Below are 25,131 nucleotides of genomic sequence, written 5' to 3'. Positions count from 1 at the left end.
AATTGATGACCAAACAATTCAATAGTGCAATGGGAATGCGAAATTAATCAAGTAACACACGAATTAAACTAAATACTTGTCTTTAATTAAAATAAATAAATAATAGGGTTCATCTCATCCAATACAATGAAAAACTAGTATAGCATATTAATATATAAATTACAAGAAGAATAATAGAAAAATATCACCCGGATCATGAAATAATACAAAAGATGTTGATCTTCACATCCAAAGTTGAATTCTTTAAAACTTGATGTAATTGAACTTTAATTCCTTGCTATGACTTGATCTTCTCTCTCAAAATATAGCAATTAGCCCCTTGTTCTTGATGGATTTGATGAAACTATTGTGTATGAAGAGGCAAGAGAGAGACCCTTTCATTGTTGCCATATCTTGTATTTATTTAATGAAATTAGGTCAAAATTCACGTCCAAATTGTCTTCCAAAAGAGTTTGAATCAAATAAGGAAAGTTGCCTTCGCGCGTACATAATTTTGTCTCTGCACAGTTTTCAATATTTTGATCATAACTTTCTCTTTTGATATTCGGTTTAGGTGATTCAAAGTGCATTAGAAAGCTAATTAAAAGATCTACAATTCTTTTAGAAATACAATTTTTCGAATTCAAACGTTCGCCATCCAAAAAATGGGTTTCAAGTTGACCAAAAATCTTGAGAATATTCTATATGATTGGAAGTCGATTTATGGTAATATTCTAATCATATTCCTTTCCTTGTTGACTCCAATTTGCATTCAATTGACTCCTATCAATTTTCAAAGTATCTTTTGTGGTCCAAACCAACCATTATTTACACTTTGGTCTCCATATTTTGGATTTGCTTCATTTAGCCATTTTTCAATTCTTTTTTCCAGTTCTTCCTTGAAACATGAACTTTTCCTAATAAAAGCAATAAATAACAAATCGGGTATTAATCCGTTCAAAGAATAACAAAATATCATCATTTAAGATCCCAAATAAGTGTAGAAACTACACTTATCATTAGGGAATGGAGTTGAAGAGAGATTTATTCTATAATCATAATATTGTGATCAAACTAATTTTATTACTATGAGGAGTTATAACTTTACAACATTTCCAAAGAGAATCTTTAAACATGATATGATTTCTATTTTAAAGAGTCAATCTTTAAAATCATGTTTCAAGAAACTTTTAAATTAACATTTTAATTTAGAGAGCTATAATTAAATGCGCTTAAAGTGTTTGAATTTTCAATGTGGGAAAATAATAAGATGATTTATAGAAAAGCTAGTTAAAATAAAATATAGAGAAAAATAATAAATATTTTTTGGGAGTAATGAAATTAAGTGTTAAATATAAAGAATTTGTTGGAATAATTCTAAATATTTTTTGGGAGTAATGAAATTAAGTGTTAAATATAAAGAGTTTGTTGGAATAATTCAAAATTTTAACTCTCTCTCTCTCTCTCTCATATATATATATATTCTCTAAACGATATAATATACTCTTTGAAAATAGAGAGCTTCTTGAACAAGCTCTAATAGAGGTGTATTTACAAAAATTATTTTTCGACTTAGTTTTCTTTAGTACAATAGCTATGGAAGTATGAAATACATTAATAATTAATTAAGAACATGTAAAATCGAAGGTATAGACATTGATAAAAGAGAGACATTTTCCAAAAACCAGTATGACTATGTAGGGTTGGAAATATGCAGAATCGTCTTAAACATTTGATGTAATATACCATGTATTTTTTGCAATATATCTAGAGATAAGTTCCTCAAACGAAAATTAGAAAACTTAGGAGTTTATCCTCATTTATTATTGGCCTAGCTAAGTTGCGACCAAATTTTTTCATGACTACATGGAGGTTATTCTTATATAGAATTTCAATATTAAGAGATCTTATTGTATAATATAACAACGAAATAGAAATAAGGAAAAGTGAGAGAAAAGATGGGAGACAACATAGAAGAATACGGAGAACGAATAATCAATATTCAATTAATAATCGAATCTACTTACAAAGTATAGAGATTGAATCTGAAATTTTAACATTGCTAGCCACCACCACAGCACCACCACCAGTAGAGGCACCGCTGTAGATTCGAGCAACAGCAGAGCTCCGCTTGCTAGGCGTAGCTGCGCCGTTGCCGTCAAGGACCAGCAAGGCATCGCTGCTCGCAGTGCCTCACCGTCTACATTAGCGAATGAATGAGGAGGGAGCCTCAGCGATGCATGACTGCCGCTTGCCGCCACTGATGAGTGTAGTTCCTAAACGAATGATGGTGGAGAGGGAGAGAAGAATGGATACTGAGGAGAAGGGGAGAAATAATTTACGGTTTGGGTTGAAAAATCTGATTTGTGAAAATTGAAACCTTCCATTTGATTTTAGAACACAAGTTTTTTAAAGTTGGGTTTTGTGTAATTTCCACTAAACTTTGCTCCCAATTCACCAGAATGGGTGAAGATATAAACACACTTTAGATTTCTTTTGATAATAAATTATTTTACCATCCAAAGATTGTATAATGTTAATGCATCTCCTATTTGGTTTGAATAAAAATCATACTTTTAATAGATTTTGACAAGAAATATGTAGTTGAAAAGTTGATAAAAGTTTTGGATCTTATAAAATGTGGTCGAAAATAAATTTTAAAAAAAAAAATTGAACTGAATAGGGATGAAATGCACATTTCGAAATAAGGATTAATATCTTTGAGATTTTTCTGTTAAATGCTTTTCCAATATTCTTGATGTCTGGATGCTTGGGCATTTTTAGTGAACCTAAAGAGTGAAAATCCACCGTATTAAAGTTCTCTAATGTCTTAAGTCACAATCTATCATAGCCAAGGAAACAAACAAATTTTGAATGTGCTATTTCAAAATATGTTGTTAATTTGAATTGGAACTAGAATCTTAATTACTTCAATACCATCTATTTGTGCCCCTACTATTCAATTTCCACAGCAATGCCTTGATCATGCCTTCGCGAAACAAATATTCATGCAGCCAACAAAACTGCATAACGTATGCCCCCAACCTCCATCATTCTCAAAGCTTTCTATCCTTGATTCCGCTTGCTTGCTAACTGCTTTGCCACATGTTGGCGGTCCCAAAATCTTGTTTGCGGGAACGCACGCCTTTAGTCTTAGGTAAACTAATAAAGCAATGTTCGGAGCCGACTTGCTCTGGACCACATGTAACGGACCATCGGCCTTTGAAGTCACGAGACACCCCCAAGACAATATTTCCCCAGGCACATTATAAGAACTTAGAAAGCTTGCCATCATACTTGAATAACAAATATCGTTAGTGCAATTTCAAAAAATATAGTAATAAACTCACAATAAGCAGTCTTACCATGCCATATGGGTTGGGGAGTTCTCTAGGTCTGTGACTAATGGCTTAGACAGAGAGGAAAGATGTCTCATCAACGGAAGACCAAGCTGAAGTGCTGAGAAAGTTCGATCCTTTGTTGTTCTCAAACTAACAATTGCTTTCAGACTTTGTCCAAGTAGAACTTCCCTCCCCTATACAAGTCAAGCCTCTGCCAAAATGGTATTATTAGAATGCTCTATGTGATTAACATACGCACAGAGCAGGCCATTAGACTTTTGACTGCTATGATCTTAAGCTTGCGACTTCATATTTATTGAGGTGTTCACGGAATGGAGTTGAAGAGAGATTTATTCTATAATCATAATATTGTGATCAAACTAATTTTATTACTATGAGGAGTTATAACTTTAGAGCATTTCCAAAGAGAATCTTTAAACATGATATGATTTCCATTTTAAAGAGTCAATCTTTAAAATCATGTTTCAAGAAACTTTTAAATTAACATTTTAATTTAGAAAGCTATAATTAAATGCGCTTAAAGTGTTTGAATTTTCAATGTGGGAAAATAATAAGATGATCTATAGAAAAGCTAGTTAAAATAAAATATAGAGAAAAATAATAAATATTTTTTGGGAGTAATGAAATTAAGTGTTAAATATAAAGAGTTTGTTGGAATAATTCAAAATTTTAACTCTCTCTCTCTCTCTCTCATATATATATATATTCTCTAAACGATATAATATACTCTTTGAAAATAGAGAGCTTCTTGAACAAGTATATATATATATATATATATATATATATAAATGAGAGCTTCTTGAACATGCTCTAATAGAGGTGTATTTACAAAAATTATTTTTCGACTTAGTTTTCTTTAGTGCAATAGCTATGGAAGTATGAAATACATTAACAATTAATTAAGAACATGTCAAATCGAAGGTATAGACATTGATAAAAGAGAGACATTTTCCAAAAACCAGTATGTCTATGTAGGGTTGGAAATATGCAGAATCATATTAAACTTTTGATGTAATATATCATATATTTTTTGCAATATATCTAGAGATAAGTTCCTCAAACGAAAATTAGAAAACTTATTACAATGTGGAGTTTATTCTCATTTATTATTGGCCTAGCTAAGTTGCGACCAAATTTTTTCATGATTACATGGAGATTATTCTTATATAGAATTTCAATATTAAGAGATCTTATTGTATAATATAACAACGAAATAGAAATAAGGAAGAGTGAGAGAAAAGATGGGAGACAACAGAGAAGAATACGGAGAACGACTAATCAATATTCAATTAATAATCGAATCTACTTACAAAGTAAAGAGATTGAATCTGAAATTTTTAGTGAAAATACAACTATTAAATAATAAAATATCATCTAATAAAACTACTTCAATCCTATTCAAATCAAATATATCTTAAATTTCTAACTTTATTCCCCATCATTTTTCCCTACTGAGAGCACTTTACTTGATGAGTTAGAGTAGGCCTGAGCGCTATTTGATTTGAGTCAATTTCGACTCCAACACGAAACCCGACTCCAACCCAAAACAAAAATCAAATTAGTCAATTTGGGTGAATATCAACCAAAACCAACTACCTCTAACTCTTAAAACGAACTGGACGAAACCAAATCAGTTTGGGTTGGTTCGGTTCAATTAGTCGGTTTAGGCTTTTTGTTCAACTCGAATTTTTATTAAAAAAAAAAAAATTGTCCAAATTTTAAGCCCACTTAAATTGCAAGAGCTAGAATAACTAAATAACTTTATGTTACAAAAACTATTGACTAACAAGTAAAATCAGGTTAATAGAAACGGATCAACAAAAAACTTAAGAATTTTGTTGCTTTTTTATGCACTATATAGCTTGACTACTTGAGTAGGAAAAAAGTTAAGCAATGAACTTGTGAAAGAAAATTTTTAGTACTATTATTTATCGACAACATCATAAATGGGAGAGAATCGATATATAGTTATGAGATTAAGACTTATATTTTGATTTTGATTTTTTAAAAGTAAACATGTAGGTGGATTGGGTTGATAAACCATGATTGAACCGATCCACCGTGGATTTATGTAAAAGAAAATAAAAGCAAACCAATTACCTATGTCAAACCGGCCTGAACCGACCCAAATCGGTTCAATTTGATTGATTTGATCAATTTTTAGATTTTTGTTGGCCTAGGTTTAGACTGCAAAAATCTGGCCACAATGGTCAATCTTTTTGGAGAACCAAGTACCTACAAAAATCTTCTAATTGCAACATAACAAATTACTTGAAAAGCTTCGATTCACCCCATCAAGACAAAAAACTTGAACAACTCTTTGGGATGTAAAAATGCTAGAATGTGCCCCCTTTGAGGAAATGATTCTACTCGCTCGAAAACATTTGTTATAATTAAGTGCAATGGCCAGTCATATACATGAGATATAATTTCTTGTGATTAATGATCTAACATTTTCTTAAAATGGTTAGAATATCACAATAACCTTCCCTATTTTTTGTTTTGAGTATCACTCGTACACTTTAACCAATTTTTAAGTCATATATTATTTAACTGGTTGATATGCTAAAAATGTCCTTGTAAACAAAAGATAAAATTTTCTACAATAGTTAATATATAAAGCTCGTTCGACATATTTTAAATTTTAATGATATAAATTTATATTTTTTATTAGAAGTACACAAGTACAATATATTTCAATAATAACTTATGAAAGAACATACTATTTAAGCACACGTTTATATTTAATATTTTTGTTTTAGTTTATAAATTTGTGAGTACGAATTTTTATTGATAAATTTTATTTTGTTTTATATAAATTACATATAAAGAATATATAGAGTTAATAAAAACATTGATATTATTTATTATCATAATTCGACAAATTTTAGGTTGAAATTTTCACTAGCATGCATATTCAGATTTATGTAAATCTGTATTAATTTATTATTAGATGGAACAAATTTAATTGCAACTAATTGTAGAAAAATTCAATCCCTTTTTCTTTCACAATGGCATCTTAGGTATATCAACATCATTTTAAATGATATATAGCTCAAAAGTGGTTATGCGATACTCAAAACTGGAAATAGGAGAGGTTAGTGTGGTTTTTAAACGTGAGAGGATGTCTATGATATTGATCATAAAGTTCAGGAGATTTATCTGATATTGTCTCGTAAATTTAACCCTTTTTGCCGCCTTTGTGTTTGTTTGTGGAAGGATATCTAAAATCTTGCTGGATTTCTTATGTCAGGATATGGATCAAACATAAAACAATTCTCTTTTAGGTGGTTTGAGAACTGATCTTTAGATGGTAATATTCTATATATGTTCTGTTATTGCGGTTCTCATTTTCCTTTAACTTTTGCCAGCTTGTACATTTGTTTAGATCATACCAGGTCCGAATCCTTATCCTTAAATCTGTCAAATTCTTTTCAAATATTTTGTGGGCCATGTGATATAATCCTGCAAGTTCTCCAGTTTCAAATATGGTTTAGTGTAGAATTTCATTTTGTTCCTATTATATCCGAATCAAAACAAATAGACAAAGTATAGTTCAGAATTATTTCTTTCTAAACATCACAGACTCCATTCGACCACACGACTCCAGGTATCATCGATTTTTGGGCTCAGAACACATTGTACCCTTCTGTACAAAAAGAAACCCCAAATGGTTACTTCAACGAACCGACAGAGAACCCCCCAAAATCAGTATCTACTCCTTTCCCTTCTATAGAATCACATAGACTCTTTGGATCACAAAGGATACCACCCAAGATCACAGAAGATTCAAGGGAAAAACCACACAGAAGACGAAGAGAGATCAAAGGAAGAAAGGAGACGGTTCAGAAAACCCTAGGTCTAGAGAGTTCCACCGACTGAGAGAAGAAGAAAGACGCGTAAAAATGAAAATTAGATTTTAGGGAAAAATATCAGATGGTATATATATGAGGGCTCATCACGGTAGATTTAGGTTTAGGGGATCCAACGGTCCGGAGCAACACACGTGGCCAAACGTTGGGCTCGGGTTTTGAGCCTCTTGTTGAGTTATCAGGCAATGGGCTGTAGTATCTGAAATGGGCTTAGCCCAATCTATCATCATAGCCCAAAATAGTTTGAGTTGTAAGTCCAAATTTGGCATCACAATTCAAACAACCTCCACCTTGATGCCAATGACTCAAACAGAACTAGAAATTAACAAATAATAAAACCAGCAATTCCATCCACTTGTTTTATTTGATTTCATAGCCTACAGTATCAAGATGAACACACAGGTCCCTGCAAATCACAAAGAATTACCCAACATCAATTTTCAGCATTTTTAAACAAGACTTAAACTTAATAAGAGGGAGAACCTTGGTTCCCATATCTGCTGGATTAAATTCAGTAGGTATTTTTTCAAGTACTACTGAATTCTTAAGGATCATGTCACGAATGAAATGCATCCTAACATCTATATGCTTCGTTCTTTCATGAAAAACAGGATTCTTGCATAAATGAATAGCACTATGACTATCTGAGTATATTACTACAGGATGAGACATAACATTCAATTCACATAATAATCCTTTAAGCCATAATGCCTTTTTTATGGCTTCAGTAGCAGCCACATATTCTGCTTCAGTAGTAGATAATGCAACAATAGACTGTAATTGTGATTTCCAACTCACACAAGTGTTACACAAAGTAAACATGTATGATGTAGTTGATTTTCTATTGTCCCTATCCCCCGCATAATCAGAATCAACAAAACCCTTTAGCACAATACCTTCTTTACATGGATTAAAACATAAACCTAGGTTAGAGGACCCTTTTAAATATCTAAGTAACCATTTCAAAGCAGTCCAATGTTTAGGGCCAGGATTGGACATGAATCTACTTAAGGTACTGATTGCACGAGCAACATCAGGTCTGGTACATACTATAGTATACATAACAGATCCCATAGCATTAGAATAAGGGACTTTTTGCATATATTTCACATCAGATTCATCAACAGGAGACTGATCTTTACTTAATTGAAAATCACTTGCAAGTGGTAAAGTAACAGACTTAGATTCAAGCATAGAAAATTTAGATAACACCTTTTCCACATAGGAAGATTGTGTAAGAAAGAGAGTCCGTTTAGACCTATTTCTCTTAATATCCATACCTAGGATTCTTCTAGCATGGCCCAAGTCTTTCATTTCAAATTCAGACGATAAAGATCTTTTAATGTCATTAATATCACTCATATGTTGACTTATTAGCAACATATCATCCACATACAAAAGCAGGTAAACAGTTACAGAATCATTTTTATCCTTTTTAAAGTATAAACAATGATCAAATGAGCTCCTAAGGAAATCAACTGATGACACAAAGTTATCAAACCGTTTATACCACTGTCTTGGTGATTGTTTAAGCCCATACAAAGATCTTTTTAATAAACACACAAAATCAGATTTCTTAGACTCAATGAAACCTGGTGGCTGACGCATATAAATGGTTTCATCTAAATCTCCATGCAAAAAAGTAGTTTTTACATCCATTTATTCAAGTTCTAAGTCAAAATGTGCTATTAAAGCAAGCATGACTCTAATGGTTGTATACTTAACTACAGGTGAGAAGATCTCATTATAATCAATCCCTGGTTTTTGTGTAAAACCCTTTGCCATTAATCTGGCTTTAAACCTAATGGGCTGTTTCAAATTATTGCCCTCTTTTATGTTATAAATCCACTTACAGTCAACTATGGATTTGTCTTTTGGCTTGGGGACTAGGGTCCAGGTATTATTCTTTAACAGAGAGTTCATTTCTTTTTCCATGGCTAGCTGCCACTCTTTTGACAGCTCACAACTCACAGCCTCCTCGTATGATTTAGGTTCTTTAAAAGCAAGATCTTGAAATGACAATAAGGCTAGAGATAGATAGTCTCTCATTCTAAGAGGTTCCCTAATTTCTCTCCTATCTCTATCCCTAGCTAACTGATAGTCTTCTAAGGGATTTTCTTCTCCACCTACTTCTTGAACAGATATATTTTCTTCAGTTTCAGCTTCTAAAACTTCTTCATTTTCAGCCTCAATTTCATCAATGTGTTCTGCAGGTGTTTTCAGCTCCACCTGCAGCCTGGTTTCCTCATTTTTATCAGTCACAGGTTCAGATTTTTGTTGTTTTTCAGGCATGCAGGGCATATCAGACTAATTAAATGTTACATTTCTACTTGTGATCATCCTAAACCCCTTAACACTCTTATCCCACAGCCTATATCCTTTCACACCCTCAGGATATCCCATAAAAACACATTTTATGGATCTTGGTTCAAGTTTACCAATACTTTGATGGGAGAATGCAGCACAACCAAAGATTTTAAGGTGACTATAATCTGGAATTTTTCTAGACCACACCTCCTCAGGGGTTTTGCCATCTAAGACACTAGAAGGGGTTCTATTAATGATATACACAGCTGTCATAGCTGCCTCACCCCACAATATTTTAGGGACAGCAGAACTGATTATCATACATCTAACCTTGTCTAGAATGGTCCTATTCATCCTTTCAGCAGCTCCATTTTGTCAAGGGGTATAGGGTACAGTTTTATGCCTAAGAACCCCACTAACTTTGCATAATTGATCAAAGTTAGTATTACAAAATTCTAGACCGTTATCAGTTCTTAAAATTTTTATTTTCTTCCCAGTCTGATTTTCAATCATGGTTTTCCAAGTTTAAAATTTTTCAAATGTAACTGACTTCTGTTTTAACAGAAAAATCCAAACCTTTCTTGAAAAATCATCAATTAAAGATAGAAAATATTTATTTCCTCCTGGGGTAATTGTAGAAGAAGGCCCCCATAAATCAGCATGAACATACTCCAGAATTGAAGTAGTCTTATGCCTTCCGGTATTAAAATGAAGTCTATGTTGTTTACCAAGTGTGCAGTGTTCACAAAATGGAATTTTTGAAATATTATCTTTTCCAAAGACTCCTTTTTATTAAGAATGTGCATCCCTCTTTCACTTACATGAGCTAACCTGTTGTGCCATTTTAAAGTGTCATCAACTTCAACAGTTGAGGATTCAGCAATGTGACTTGAGATAACATCAGCTCTAGTGACATATATTCCATTTCTTTTGGCTCCCTTGAAAATTACAAGTGAGCCTTTAATTATTTTTAACAATCCATTATCTAATTTGGCTTGCAGACCAATGTCATCTAGATTTCCCATCGAAATTAAATTTCTGTTTAAATCAGGGACATATCTTACTCTTTCTAGAGTAAAGATATATCCATTTTCAAATTTCAAAGTCACACTACCAATTCCTAAAACTCTACATGCTGCATTATTTCCCATTACCACTTCACCACCATTTATTTCTTTAACATCTTCTAACCATGACCTTTGAGAGGTCATATGAAAGGTGCAGCCAGAGTCAAGCATCCACTCTTGACTCTGGTCTTTATTACCAGAAAAATTAACAGTATCCAGGTCAGTTGTGGGTTCTATAACAACATAGACATCCATAGTTTTATCTCCTTGGGGCTCAACTACATTACCCTCATCCACTCTCTTTTCTCTCTATTCATTCTTTTTCTTGTAGCAATCTTTAATAAAATGACCAGTTTTTTCACATCCATAACACTTTCTATTTCCAGTCCTAGACTTGGATCTAGGTCTTCCTTTCCATTTCTTCTTGTTATTGTTATTTCCTAGATATCTCTGATTTTCATGACTATTTCCTTACCTAGTAAGTGATCCGCCTCTAACAAATAAACTTTCAGATTCTCTTCCCTGCCTTTCAGATTTAATTTCTAATTCTTTACTTCTTAAAGAATTAATAACAACTTCAGGGGTTAACTCATCCCTACCATACTTAATAGCAGTTTTAACATCTTTATAGGCTTCAGGTAATGAGTTTAGAAGAATAACAGCTTTGTATTCTTCAGAAACTTTATCACCCGCATTTGTTATATCTTGAACTAGTTTATTAAAGATGTCAAGATTGTCTTCTAAATCTTTGGAAGGATCTATTTTAAAACTGAAAAAACTTTCCAAAAGGAATATTTTATTTGGTAAAGACTTTGTTAAATACAGTTCTTCAAGTTTATCCCATAAAGCTTTAGCATTATCAAGTTTTCCAACCTTTCTTAACACTTAGTCAGATAAATGCAATATGATAGAGGTATAGGCAAGTTCATCAGATTCTAATTTTTGTTCTTCAGTCATAGTCTCAGGAAAATCATCAGTTATAGCCCTTACAACTTTCTGTTGAACAAGGATCCCTCTCATTTTTTGTTGCCAAATGGGGAAGTCCCCTTTTCCATTAAAAACCCCTAGTTCAAACTTAGCAGTTGACATTCTGAGTTTTTTTTAATTAATCAAAAAAAGAAATATTTGAGGTTCAGTGTCCAACAGAATAGATAGATATAGAATACAGTTTGAAAGGTAATAAGAATCAAATCAAATTCACAATATCTAGGAATGATAAAATGAATGATGCAATACACTTCAGACCCCAAATGCCCAAATTCACCAGGATTCTGTGAAGATCAAGTCCTCAGGTCAAGGCTCAATTTGGGACATCAGAATCCAAAATAAGGATATTATGAATGTATCACAATGAAACAATAAGTGAATGCAGTTTACCAACAAATTTTAACTACAAACGTATATTGCAGTTCACAGGAAGATCTATTTCAACTATATAACAATTTACTTCATAATCAACATGCATATAACATATATTTTGGCATTGCAGATTGAAGAAAAAAAATGTTAAGTAGAGGATGCAAACCAAAGTAGTAGTCAAGTTAAGACTACTAATCGACCAAGAAAGTCACAATAATGCTACTGATCCCTCAAGAATCATACACGAACCAAGAGTTCGCTTGACGATACACCTGTAGGGGTCTAATGAGTCACACAAAGTAATAGTCGTCAGTCCAATAGACAGTTAGAAATATTAATCGAGAATATATGAGATCATTTAACAAAAAACAGATCTAGGGTTTTCAGGAAAAATCGAAACCCTAGATAACCCCTTAAGATCTAAATGTAAGAATTAATTTCTTACAACCAGATCTTCTTCGAAAGGAGATTAGACTCCAAACCAAGCTCTGATACCACTATTATATCCGAATCAAAACAAATAGACAAAGTATAGTTCAGAATTATTTCTTTCTAAACATCACAGCCTCCATTCGACCACACGACTCAAGGTATCATCGATTTTTGGGCTCAGAATACATTGTACCCTTCTGTACAAAAAGAAACCCCAAATGGTTACTTCAACGAACCGACAGAGAACCCCCCAAAATCAGTATCTACTCCTTTCCCTTCTATAGAATCACATAGACTCTTTGGATCACAAAGGATACCACCCAAGATCACAGAAGATTCAAGGGAAAAACCACACAGAAGATGAAGAGAGATCAAAGGAAGAAAGGAGACGGTTCAGAAAACCCTAGGTCTAGAGAGTTCCACCGACTGAGAGAAGAAGAAAGAAGCGTAAAATGAAAATTAGATTTTAGGGAAAAATATCAGATGGTATATATATGAGGGCTCATCACGGTAGATTTAGGTTTAGGGGATCCAACGGTCCGGAGCAACACACGTGGCCAAACGTTGGGCTCGGGTTTTGAGCCTCTTGTTGAGTTATCAGGCAATGGGCTGTAGTATCTGAAATGGGCTTAGCCCAATCTATCATCATAGCCCAAAATAGTTTGAGTTTTAAGTCCAAATTTGGCATCACAATTCAAACAGTTCCATATATATCTTTGAACTATATATAGTTCAGATCGAGACTTCGGGTAATCCAGCTCAAGTGACCTGCAATGTCTGCTGAGTTGTTTCTTTTGTCCAAGGACCCATATTGCTTTGACATGACAGTGGCTCCTTCCTCTGTGTTATATTCTTTACAATTAGAGTTGTCAAAATGTATTGAGCAATGAAGCCCTGTAGGGATCTGTGGCCTGCATAGGAAGTATCTCGCGGCTGTATTTAAATAGAGAAACTCAAGAAAATGTGAAAGTTTTAGGCCCACACAAGTCTACACCTCTAGCTATGAGCCAATGACCAGTTTTTTCTTATTTTTAATGCCATAATAACATTTTAGCGTCAATTTATTTGTAAATATGAGTAACTAATATGTTTGAGCCACGAGTGACGTGATTTCAATGAAGAAGATGCGGAGGTGTAGAACATTAGAAGTTAAGGATCTGGTTTTATTAGATCTTTTTGAAATGAACCCAACAAATAAAATATTCTTGTAGTCGATCCTAAATTTATTGCGAATGAGACTCAATTTACTGTTGTTTCACTTTTGTGCCTTATTGGGCTTTCAAGATTTAAATGATCAATAGTTTGAGGGGGAGAGTAACATGGACTTCAATGCAATAGGGAATGCTTAGTCACCATCAAATGAAAATGGGAAATGAAGTTGATTACGTAGTTTTCTGCTCAATTTTGGTGAGAATTGAGTGAAAAGGAAAAAAATTCTTGTATATTTCATTGAGAAATAATAAGGTATATATATACATCATACGAGAATCAATTTAGGTCCTAAAACAAAGCATATACATTGTCATTGCCTATTCATACTCCTGTATAAATGGAAAATACATTAACAGCAATTGATGGTGGTTGACTGAGATGATTGAAGGACATTATTGACTTTGTGCCTTGATTCACTTTTAATTCTTTAACACTCCCCCTCAAGTTTGGAATATATGTTGATAATTCCTAACTTGCCAAGTAAAGTCGAAAAATGTGAAGAACTCAGCGGCTTTGTAAAGATGTCAGCTGGCTGGTGTGATGTGGATAAATGAGTCATTTTGACCATTCCTTATTGAACCTTCTCCCGTACAAGATGACAATCAATTTCTATATGTTTTGTTTGCTCATGAAAAATTGGGTTTGAACCAATATGTAGTGCCACTTGATTGTCACAATATAGATTGGCAGGATGTGAGCGTTGGATGCCCAAATCTTGTAGGATGTATTTCAACCAAGTAATCTCACAACAATTTGTAGCCATAGATCGATACTCAGCTTTTGCGCTAGATCGTGATATCGTAGTTTGCTTCTTGGTTTTCCAGGAAATTAATGAACTTCTAAGAAATATACAATACCCAGTGACAGATCGTCGAGTATCATGACATCTAGCCCAATCCGCATCACAAAATGCATTTAATTGGATTGAACTATCTGTAGGAAGAAAAATTCCTTGACCTGGTGTTTGCTTCACATAACGTAATACACGATAAGCTGGTTCTTGGTGTGAGACTCGTGATTTGTCCATAAATTGGCTTAGAACATGTACCGCATATGTCAAATCAGGTCGTGTGATAGTCAAGTAAATTAGTCGTCCAACAAGCCTTCGATATGAAGAAGGATCACTAATATAGTCCCCATCAAACTTACTAAGGGACAAGTTTTGGTCCATGGGAAAAGAGACTGGTTTGGCCCCTAGATAACCAACATCTTCGAGAATTTCAAGAGCATACTTTCGTTGTGAAAGAACAATGCCTTTGTTGGATCGTGCAACTTCTATTCCGAGAAAGTATTTCAATTGCCCAAGGTCCTTCAATTTAAATTGATCTCTTAAAAATGACTTGGTATCTTCAATGTCTTGTAGATTATTTCCTGCAAGGATGACGTCATCTACATAAATAAGGAGAGTAGTGAATTTACCATCTTGGGATCGAACGAACAAGGAATAGTCGGCCTTTGATTGTTTGAAGTTGGCTCGTTTGAGGGCAGTGGTGAGTTTGATAAACCATTGGCGAGATGCTTGTTTGAGACCATACAATGATTTGTGAAACTTGCAAACTCTTGTCTCCCCCTTTTGTCCGAAACCAGGAGGTAAAGTCATGTAGACATCTTTATCAAGATCTCCATGCAAGAAAGCATTGTTGACATCAAGTTGGTGAAGGTGCCAATGTTGGGTTGAGGCCACAGCAAGGAGGAGGCGAACATCCACAAGCTTTACAACTGGAGCAAAGGTCTCACTGTAGTCTAATCCTTCTATTTGGTTGTATCCTTTGGCTACCAACCTGGCCTTATAGCGTTCGACAGTACCATCGGGTTTGAATTTGATCTTGTATACCCATTTGTAGCCAATTGGCTTCTTTCCTGGAGGAAGTGTCTAAAGAGACCATGTTCCATTAGCCTTGAGTGCAACAAGTTCTTGTTGCATAGCTAGGCACTATTTGGGATCACAAATTGCTTGTTCAAAGGATGTTGGTTCTTTTCCATTGAAAGAGAAGTGGTGAAAACATGGTGTTTGGGTGATAACTTATCATAAGAAACGACATCAGATAAGGGATAAAGAATACCTGTTTCTGTAACCATCGCCGAGTTAGATGATGGAATGTTCCTTGAAGGAAGAGAAACACCAACATGATACTCTCGAAGATAACTAGGTGTTGTTGTTGTTCGTGTCAATCGCGAGGAAGGTATCTGTGATTCATGGGACGAAGTTGGAGAGTGTTGGGTAGTAGACGAAGTAATATCAGAGGAGATAGTGTCAGTGACATAGTTTGAAGGAGGAGTTTCTTGAGAGATAAGTTCTAATGGTATTGGTTCAGCATTGAATTGTGGGAAAAAGGATGGAATGGGGTTGTCATCATCATATGTTGGCAGTTGATTACTAGGAAAAATTGGAGAGGAACGTATGGTGGAAGATGAATAAAGAAAAACATTTTCATGAAACAAAACATCACGTGAGACAAAAACTTTACCAGTTGAGAGATCATAAAGTCTATATCCCTTTTGGCCATATGCATAGCCTAAGAAGAGACATTGTGTGGCTCTTGCATCAAACTTTGAAGGATGATGATGGTGTGTTGAGGCAAAACACAAGCATCCAAAAACTCCCAAATGGTCGTATGTGTGCTGTTTGTGAAAAAGCATCTCAAAGGGTGTTTTTCCTTTTAGGAGAAGTGTAGGTGTTCGGTTGATGAGATATGTAGCAGTTAAAATGGCATCTCCCCAGAACTTTTGGGGAAGATTGGCTTCAAATAGCAAAGCTTGGGCCACATTTAGGAGGTGACGATGTTTTCGCTCCACTACTCCATTTTGTTGTGGAGTAGAGACACAACTGGTTTGATGAATGATCCCTTTATCTAAATAAATTTTCTCATTGTAAATTCAGGGCCATTATCACTACAAAGAATTTTGACTTTCAAGGAAAATTGTGTCTCAAATAAACCCATGTACATCGAGTGTAATCATCCACAATAGAAAGAAAATATTGTGCCCCATTGATTGCAGGAACATGGTATCCTCCCCAAATATCAACATGAATTAATTCAAAAGGTGCATGAGCATGAATTGAACTTAATGGAAATTTAGAACGAGTTTGTTTAGCTAATGGGCAAATTAAACAATCAGAAACATCATGAAATTTTATTTTTGTATCTAAATGGGAAAGTAAACATAGACTCTTATTTGAAAGGTGATCAAGGCATTTATGCCAAAGTTGATAGGTTGTTGAGGTAGCTGAGTTGCATCTGGCTTTCTGCGTAGTATCAAGGTAGTAAAGTCCTCCTCGTTCAATTTCCATCCCAATCATCTTCCCCGATCGTTGGTCTTGTAGCATACAAGTATTCTTAGTAAATGAGGCAAAATAATGGGAATTGCAAACAAGTTTGCTAATAGAGATGAGATTTAATTTGAAGGAAGGAATACAAAGCACATCATGTAATGTAAAATCAGCCACATGAATGCTACCTATGTGTGTGACTATCGCTAGTTTTCCATTAGGGAGATATACAGTTCGATCAGTAACACAAGATTTTGTGGTTATCAAGTCAGCAGAGCAAACCATGTGATCGGTAGCTCCTGTGTCAAGTATCCAACGAATTTCTTGACGAATAATGGGAGCACAGAAGGTTATACCTGAGAGATCACTTATAGCAGATGTACTCCTAACATGATTAGCCATGGATTTGGACTTGTTCTTGTCAAGCATTGCCATGAGGTTCTGGTATTGCTCTGCCGGAGAGTGAAGGGCGTGGGAGGTGCTGTTATATTGGCATCCACATGATTAGCTTTGGAGAAATTATTCTTGCGCTCTCGCTGATCAAGGTAAAAAGGATCATTTGGATTGTCGTATCCGTTGGCCTCAGGCTTGGCTGAGTTTTGGATCAATTGACTGTCATTTTCTGCAATGTTCGGCCTTTGCTGTGATTGGGAAGGGAAAGGAAATAAGGCTCAGAATTGTTCTGGCTCTGATACCATGAAAAGGAAAATAATTCTTGTATATTTCATTGAGAAATAATAAGGTATATATATACATCATACGAGAATCAATTTAGGTCCTAAAACAAAGCATATACATTGTCATTGCCTATTCATACTCCTGTATAAATGGAAAATACATTAACAGCAATTGATGGTGGTTGACTGAGATGATTGAAGGACATTCCTGACTTTGTGCCTTGATTCACTTTTAATTCTTTAACAACCACTTCCCTCTTTGATTAGTCAATTCTTATCCAATTTTATTTATTAAACTTAGGAATGTTGAAAGGCCATATCCCTTTTAGTAAGATAAAGTCAGTCAATTAGGTTAAGCTAGTTTAAATTTTGCTAATTTGCTGCAGAAATATGTATTGGAGTTTGAAGGAAAAGAGGGAATGAGCGATGAACACAATAATGTACTTAGTATGCAGTATTAAGAAGGGCTTGACTCTATCGTTACTTCTTTTTATTGATAATGGCAAGTATTCTGCATCTCATTAAACAAGTTTGGAACAAATTCTTAGAACGAGCTGAAACACGTTTGTTGAATGTTATTAGTGTAGCTATTACATCGCTTTCCATGATTCGCATGTGTATGGCTGTGAGGATTGTAGGGGTGGTGTGTACTGTCAAGGACTTTAGGGTATATATACTTCAGTAAAACAAAAGGACAAAGCGCATACTCAAGCATATAAACTTTGCTTAGCCCATGTTTGGTATAACTTAAAAAATTGACTTTTATCAACTTTTTAACCACGCATTTTGTCAATTTTTACTAATTTCTACTAAATATTTATTTTTTATCTACATCAAAGAGGGTTAGATGGTTTTCTCAGCCTTAGAAGATGCATATTCAACTTTTCTAGGTTGGAGAGACTCGCAAAGCAACACAACTTTTCTTATATTGCATGGTGGCAGTGGTGATGGTACTGCTGTGACTGTGACTGATTTTACATTTGATAGGGAAATGAATAGCCCTACTTTGTACAAAAATTATCTATAATAGTTAATTGCATAATGTTATAAAAAAAAGGTTGAACCCCAACCTCGAGGGTCCCCATCGTCCCGTCCCTGGAGCATCGTGAGGGACGTAACAAGAGCTTGCCCGTACACTGGTGCCCACAAAGAGTCTAATTCCATATATCAGGAATCGAACTCTCACATTGTGGCTGTCAGCAAGGTTGAGACTACCTCACTCCCGTTTTTTGCATCATTGGGTTATGCCCCGAGTGGCTAATTGCGTAATGTTATTATTTGGAGCATGTATGAGTTCGCTCATGAATTGTCGATGAAAAAATTATGTTCCTTCATTACCAATTTAGGCTTTTTAGTCTTAACTGAAGTGCGGTTCAACAGAAGTATGCTACAAGATTTTATTTTATTTTATTTTTTTAGTTAAATGCAAAACTAGGTTAATAGGAGCGATAACTCAATTTGAGTTTAGATTACTGTTGGCAATGGAAACAAGTACAGTTGAAAACATGATGTTGGAAAGTTGAAATTGATTTCATTTCTTGAAAGGTGAGTTTGAGGCTATGATGAGGAGAGGGGCTTATTTCTTCTACGACATAAAGAGGATTTTGTGCTTGAATGTTAACACAAAAGTACCAATACATTCTTTCTATCAAGAAATATAAAATAAGGGTACAATAATTACAATTTATTGAAACGACGACATATGTAATCGTGTTATGTTTTATGTAGGTGTAAAGAGATTTTGATTCTTAATAGCAATGCGATTATAGCGAAATAGGTTAGGTGTCGGATGGATGAACTAGAATTAATTTGGTAGTCTTGTGGAAATGTAAAGAAGCTATTTTTCATTTTAGTGACATGATCTCAACATAATAAGTTAGGATAAAGATAATTAGATTAAAATTAACATGATTTGTTGCAGATATAAGATCTAACTAGACAAATGGACTAGCAACAAAAGGTTCATGTAATTAATGCTTAATTCATTAAGAGTAAAAAAAAAAAAAAAAAAAATTATTGTAGTTAGCATGTTTGGCAGAGTCCAAGAAAATGTATTTCTAAAATGTTGTCATGAAGAAAGTTACTTGTTCAAAGTAATTATTGTCTTACTGTGTAAACAAATAATTATAATAATAATTATTTCGAGTTTGAAAAATTTCAAAGAGGGACTATTAAGTGAACTTTTTACACTTAGCCAAACATGCTAGATGAAGATCAAACCAAGCACTGAACTTAGGTTATCAGAAGCATAAAAAATAAACTGATAAGGGCAATTTATCTTTGGACACAACTCTTATAATCCATATGTATTGTCATTTGTAGGACCAAAATTCATAAGTTTTGCCTATGGGTATTGACCCACATTGTCCTTGCAAAAATTAAACACGGCCCAAAATACCCCCAATGGTCTGCCCTTTGACCCAACCCCTCTCTAAAAACTTGGGAAATTTGTACTACTTACCCCAATTTAATGTTGTTTCATTAGCAACTCGGTCATCAATCTTTCACTATAAATGTATAATTAGTCTTAATGACGAAAACAGTCCATCACTAAGATAAATAATCAATGTTTCACAACTTGGGTCGATGCTCAGAAATTTGAACTACAACATTCTTTTTTGAGGACCATGTGATAATTGAACGAAGATTTAGATAGTTCCCTTAAGTTAGAATTGATTATATAACTATAGTGAAATGTTGAGAACAAAATTATGGCAATATGATAAGTTAAGGACCCTAAAACATTCATAAATACCCCATTCGCGCCTCTTCAATCCTGACCACCTCCATTCCCTTTCCTTATTCATCAATTGCTTGCCTAAAACTCAAAAATATTGGCTACTAGAAAACCAAACAAACTGCCACAACCAGCAGTTTTGAAGCAAATTCTCAAAAGATGTTCAATTTTAGGCAGGAAACATGGGTATGATGAAAATGATATTCCACTTGATGTCCCAAAAGGCTTGCTGTTTATGTTGGAGAATACAGAAGCAGATATATTGTCCCATTTCATTTTTTACTCATCCTGAGTTTCAGTGTCTTCTTCAATGTGCAGAAGAAGAATTTGGATTTGATCATGATATGGGACTCACTATCCCTTGTGAAGAAGTCGCTTTTCGTTCTCTAACATCGATGATCAGATAATACAGGCCTAATTTTTCATAGCTAGTTGCAAGGCCGGGTAAAGGATGTGGGTTGATGACATCAGCGCCAAACTTTGTCAAATCTAACGACACGACGAGTCGTAATACATATCTGTTGTTGTTAGAGAGAGAGAGGATCAAGATGAAGCTTAGAATTGCTGACCGATTCTCAGTCTGATCCTTTTATTTATTTATTGGGGGAATTTGTTAAAGAGCCCAGTCAAACAATGTTATTGGTTAAATAACCTCCTTTCAATGTTTTTTGAACAAATAGCCTTCAACTATTGAGCACAATAAACAAATAATGTCAAATATCATAAATACCCTCACTATTGGAAAAGACCCTAACACCCTTATCAAACCAATTAATTCCCCAATTCAATTTTTGGTCTCCAAAATCACAGTAACACGATTTCTTCTCTTCAACCATTCTTGCTACATTAAAATCATATTCTTCATTATATTCTTTACCCATTTGGATATCCTTTGAACATTTATCATCTATATTGAAAAATCCCATGTAGATTTGAAGAAAAAAGAAAGATAATTTTAGAAATCTTATATAAATTGTACATTTATTATTGAATAATATTTAAGTTGGTATTGTTTTTATACTTCATTTTTTTTTTGCGTTTTCTGCAACTATTGGACAGTAATGACACTCCAACTATTATCTGAAATGTAAAACATCACTCCAGTCGTTTTTCACTGTGTAAAACGGCACTACGGTTGTTATCTACTGTGATTTGATTTTTTTCAACAAAACAATCTCTAATAATGAAATACTGACGTAAGTAGCACTGAAAAATTGACCATGTCACAAAAAAATATTGAAATGACATAGCTTTTATATTATTGAGATGGTGAAATCACAAGTTGTCCTACTCATATGTGTTGATTAAATTAATGAGCATATCTATCAACTTTTGTACATGTCATGTACATATCACAACATAAATAAGTACAACTTATTATTTTTTGGGAACATATATGGATTATGACTACTTATAGTTGTGTTTACACATGTAACAGCACATGTGTTGTTTTCATGTCCAGTAACGACAGTTGTATCGTTCAGAAGTTTTTACCTATATTTAATCTTTTTCAATTAAATAATATCTAATAACGGACTTCATAACGTATGTAATATAGAAAGGTTGACAATATCATAAAGAACAATTGAAATAACATAGATTTTATATTATCGAAATGGTGAAAGCACAAGTTATCCTGCTCATGTGTGTCGATTAATTTAATGAACATATTACTTAACCTTTGTACATTTCATGTGCATATTACAATGTAAAACAATTTAGAGTTCAAAGTAGAAAAAAGAAAATCATTGTTAATGATCGTCCGCATCGACAACGGTTATCGTTGGCGTTTTCGAACGACGAAGGTGGACATGAATGAGTGCTTTGTAGTTCGCAGTATATACGAGAACATACTTGTGAAATGAGAATTCGTCAAAATGATTATAGGCAAGCCCGAGTTTGTTTATTGGTCGACAGATAATGGACAAGTATCGGGACACACAAACGATCTACAAACCTTCATACATCATTAAAAATATTCATCGAGAGTACAGAGTGGTCATGAGTTACTAAAAGGCCTGAAAGACCAAAGAAAATGCACATAAGCAAATTTAATGGGCTCAGCAGAGGAGAAGTATGCTCAATTACCCCAGTATTGCCATAATATGGAGAGATCTAATTCTGGCTCGACATTTTTTATTGAGACGAAAGGAGTGAATTGCTTCAAATTTTTCTTCGTAGCTCTTGGACAATGCATTTGGGGATTCCAAAATGCCATGCGACCCATAATTTTAATCAATGGTACAACTCTGAAAGCTAGATACTAAGGCAAGTTAATTACTGCTACATATCAAGACGCCAACATCCAAATTTATCCTCTTGCATTCAGCAGAGTCGACAGCAAGAATGACCAATCGATGCATTGGTTCTTTATAAAGCTGAGAAAAGTGATTGGGGAAGTCGAGGACCTTGCCTTTGTAACTAATAGGGGATCGTCTATAATAAATAGTATAGCTGAAGTTTTTTCCAAAGCATATCATGGTTATTGCCTGTACCATATACAAGGCAATCTAAAGACTAGGTATTAGGTTAAACGCATTATTTCATTGTTTAGGAAAGCTGTTGAAGCTTACAGTGTTGAAAAGTGTAATAAGTTCATGGTTTGAGTAGCAAGTAAATTATTCTTAGCATAGGATTATTTAACAAAAATGGGGATCGAACATTGGACGTTATCATATTTTTCAAGACATCGACAGATGACATCGAACAACGCGAAGTCTCTCTAAATGCACTATTCAAGAAGGATCGAGAGTTACCAATTCTCGCAATGATTGAGAACATTCCTAACAAGTTGTAACAATGATTTCACGATTGACGTGTGGAATCACATAATTGCACAAGCGTGCTAGCCCCAGCTCAAGAAAACAAACTCTTCAAGGTTGTAGAGGTTGCAAAAAAGTTAAATGTAGAACTAATGGATGAGTTGCACTTTTTCGTAAAATGTGCATGTAATACGATATATACAGTGGACTTGATTGATAACACATGCACTTACAGTCGACTTCAGTTCGAGAGTTTTTCATGAAAGCATGCAGTCGCAATGGCTATATATCAAGGCTTTGCAGGAAGAACAGTATGCTCTCCTTTTTACATGATCGATTCTTGGAGAGCAGTGTATGTTGAGTCTATATTTTCTCTACCGAATGAAGTTGAGTGGAAAATTTCTGACCATATTCTCTTACTTAATACATTGTTGCCACCAAAAGTTGAACCATGTGGTCCGGGACATCCACGTACGTCTAGAATACCATATACCGGAGAGTTTTCTAAACCACATAGGTGTTGTAGGTGTTGAGCAATAGCACATACTTGTCAATTTTGTAAAAGTCAGATTCTCCTAAATGACAATTAGACCGATGTGTAATGATGTTGCTGTTAAATGAATAGTATTTACACTTATTTTTCGATATTCAAAATAATTATCTCACAATTACAAAAAAAGTCAATGTACAATGTTTACATAAATTTCCCAATATTTACAATTATTTCATAATTAAAAGAATTTACTGTACAATGTTTGCATCAATTTTACAATATCGAAAATTATTTCATAATTGAAAAAATCAATATACAATATTTATGGATCAGAATTAAATTCAAATAAACCAGTCGCTAATTTATTCCTCCAAATCTGTACCCACGATTGATTGATTCCATCAATCTTATGTGTTATATTTGAAACTCAAGTATCGCAAACAACTCGCAATCGTCCCTGCAATTAAAAAATAATGCCTTAGTTCGATACCTTATAGCTGAAAACTAAGTTTTAAAGTTTAACAAACTTACGGACACTTTGATATTGCTTGTCTCGCACAACGGCCAATCTATCCTTCACAATGACTCCCGCTCGTCTAGCCATTAGTGGAATGATCATAGCTACCGGTTCCAAGTTTTGCTCGGGCTGACCCTGTGTTAGACATGAATGATCAGGGTCGTACACATACATAGTCAAGTTTGCAAACACGATCTCCACAACAATGCAATGATGATTCTGATCACTAGAATGTACATATGTGTACAACCCTTTCATGGCTTTCTTTCGACACTCAGTGACATCCCGATGATCTACTCGAGCATATATTTAAGCACCATGTATTCGTTATCCATAAGTTAGAGCGACTAATTCTCAATAATAACGATATGTACGAACTCGTTGTTTAATATGACTCGGCCATGAATGTGAAAATGTTTTGGGATATCTTTCAGTCAGGCGGGCATACAAATTATCGAATTAACAACTTTAACTGTCAACAGGAGATCCATGTGGAGGTATCTGGACAGGGAGAAGGAGATCTCTGCGGAAGTGATGCCCTCAACGGAGGTAATCATCAATCAATTGGACCACGCTCTTACACAAATAACAATATTAAAAGTTATTAACATAATTAATGATTGCTAACTCATACAAAATGATAGTCAATAAATTATATTCAATTCACATACCCAATCTCGGTCTAGGATCGAATTGGACATCCGATTGTCTTGGGTGTGCAGAACAATTAATTCACTCGTAAGAACCTGACTCTCCTCCTCCATTGACGATATCAAATAAGTTATTACTTCAAGCTGACATATTGACATTTAAAATCGTTAACGATCATGTAATGAGATTTTAAACTACATACACTATAAATCACATAAATGTAATACTCACGTGAGGGTCGTTGAGGAGAGCTGATAACTGTTTTCCAGAGATACATCCGTCCGCTTAAGATGCTCACCAATGATGTATCTGAGTGCAGCGTGTCTCTCATCGCCTAGCAAAGCAGGACCTAATAGGGAAACAGTCTCAACGTCCGCATCTACAACACATACAATTATTATACATAAATTCAATAGAAATATATTTTAACATT

The 25,131-nt window shown here is 34.3% G+C and overlaps 1 pseudogene; it reads left to right on the top strand.

The window, feature by feature from the left end:
• The first annotated feature begins 18,037 nt into the window (after window positions 1-18,037).
• LOC111376193 lies at window positions 18,038-20,682 on the top strand (annotated as a pseudogene).
• Window positions 20,683-25,131: the final 4,449 nt, after the last annotated feature.

Source organism: Olea europaea, unplaced genomic scaffold, assembly GCF_002742605.1.
Source record: "Olea europaea var. sylvestris unplaced genomic scaffold, O_europaea_v1 scaffold1469, whole genome shotgun sequence".
Lineage (NCBI taxonomy): Eukaryota > Viridiplantae > Streptophyta > Magnoliopsida > Lamiales > Oleaceae > Olea > Olea europaea.
This window is presented reverse-complemented; position numbering and strand designations above follow the sequence as displayed.